The following is a 2,500-nucleotide window of genomic DNA, read 5'->3' on the forward strand; positions in this document are numbered from 1 at the left end:
TAGCCTCTTGCTTTTCCAACTAGGGTTGTAGCTTAACAAGTAATAATAATAATAATAATAATAATAATAATAATAATAATAATAATATGGAATACATATAGATATTGAGTAGATCGCAAATATGCAAAATTATATCAAATAAATACACCCCAGGAACACTATGCAATATTACAAAATCATCTACAATGTATACAACAACAAACATATACACGCGTTTCTAGTCCACTGCAGGACAAAGGCCGCAGAATTGTCTGTTCATTTTGGGGTTTGGCCAGTGTTCATCACCACTCAGTCCAGTGCAGATTGGTGGTGGTGGGAGATTTTTGTCTGATCATTCACAGAAAACCAACCTAGTATGGGTGGGCCAGGTTAGTACAGATATGCTGGTCATAGCGATACAAAAACTCTTTCACAACGTTAAGGTATCCCCACTCAGAAAGTGTACAATGTATACACAAGCATACATATCCAAATACGCATAAGGTCAATAATGGCTTAAATGGCCGTTCATGAATGGCAGAGGCAAGGGACAATGACATTGCCCTATCCAGCAGGACAATACCCTAGAGACTGACCATATACGCATATGATCATCGCCTAAGCCCTCCTCTCCACCCAAGCTAGTACCAAGGAGGGCCAGGCAATGACAGCTGATGACTTAACAGATAAACTTATACGCTCCTCCACCCCCCCCCCCCCACCATCCTTATCTTACAAGGCTGGTGAGCTTGCAGCAATCAAAGGAACTAACGAGTTTAGCGGGACTCGAACACCAGACGGGGTTCACCTACCACGGACGCTACCACACTGGCCACCACGTAATGCATAACACAAAATGAAGATAAAACTCACATACTGAACACACAGAGGCAGTACAGATAACAAGGACATTATTAAAGCAGTCACACCCGAATACAGCAAAGACAGTCTACACATATTCCCCGACGTAGAAAAGGCACGTCTGAGGCGAAGCGATTTATCTGTCGGGTTGCAACCGCTGTGAATGAAACGCTACCACAGATTACCATGCAAATGGCTCCCCTTCCCTCTGGCATTGCGACTACTGTACATCTTGCCTGGCGCATCTCACCTACGGTAGTTATTGCCGCGAAACCTTTTTGTTTACGTTTTGCGCCTGGTTTGGGGGGAAATCGTCATAATGTTAACAGTTTTCTTGCTTTTTAAGGAGTTTCCCCTCTGAAGTTAGATTCTTTTCACTTAACAGGTCTTATTATTTTTCTTTACAAGCACATACAGGGAATTTATGCTTTTGATTATATTAGAGCATGTGCATGTCTGTCAAATTACCGTATATTGTGCTATTTCGTGTCTGTAGGTTGCCTTCACTTTTGTGTGAGCATATAATTTTTTTTTTTTCCGCATGAAACTAGTTTTTTTTTCTTTTATTAATAAATTTCAACTGTGTTCATCTTCCGTTTTCGGCCCTCTAACATTAGTTAGTTTCCTTTCACTTGAAAAGTATTATTATTATCTGCTTTATGCTTTTTAATTATCTTATGTGGCATGTGTATTTCAATAAAAATACCTTATATTTTGCTATTTCGGGTCTGTAGGTTACTTTGTGTGTGTATATATATATATATATATATATATATATATATTATATATACTATATATATATATATATATATATATATATTTAAATATATATATATATTTAAATATATATATACTATATATATATATATATTTATAGTATATATATATATATATATATATATAGTATATATATATATATATATATACATATATATATACTATATATATATTATATATATATATTATATATATATATATATATATATATATATATATATATATATATATATATATATATATAATATTTGCACTTCATGGTTTTGTTTTTTCTATTCATAAATCTGTTCAACTTTCTTTTTCTATATGGAAAGGATTTATTGTGTGCTTATGATTATATTTTTCTCATAGAAGTACCATTTTATGTTTTTGTGCAGTTTATGAGATTTTGAGCTGAGGTAGTTTTATGAATATGCAAACCGATAAGAGGATTATTTAGTTTATATTAAACTATTTTACATGCAAAGGATCAGGGGATTTGTAACTCATGTGTTTGATTATGCTAATCAGATGTGATTGGTCTCAGCTTGGATATAAACAAGTAGAAAGTCAACACCTGGAGAAAGGCATTATTAGGTGGTACAGTACATATGCTAACGATCACTATTATTATTATTATTATTATTATTATTATTATTATTATTATTATTATTATTATTATTATTATTATTATTATTATTATTTAGTAAGTTATAACCATAGATGGGGAAAGCCAGATGCTATAAGCCCAGGGGCTCCAACAGAAAAAAATAGCAGAGTGAGGAAAGGAAACAAGGAAAAGTCCAATATTTCAAGAACAGTAACAACATTAAAATTTAAATATAAACTATAAAATCTTTAACGAAACAAGAAGAAGAGAAATTTGATAGAACAGTGTGCCCGA

The sequence above is a fragment of the Palaemon carinicauda genome, chromosome 25 (assembly GCF_036898095.1).
Source record: "Palaemon carinicauda isolate YSFRI2023 chromosome 25, ASM3689809v2, whole genome shotgun sequence".
Classification (NCBI taxonomy): domain Eukaryota; kingdom Metazoa; phylum Arthropoda; class Malacostraca; order Decapoda; family Palaemonidae; genus Palaemon; species Palaemon carinicauda.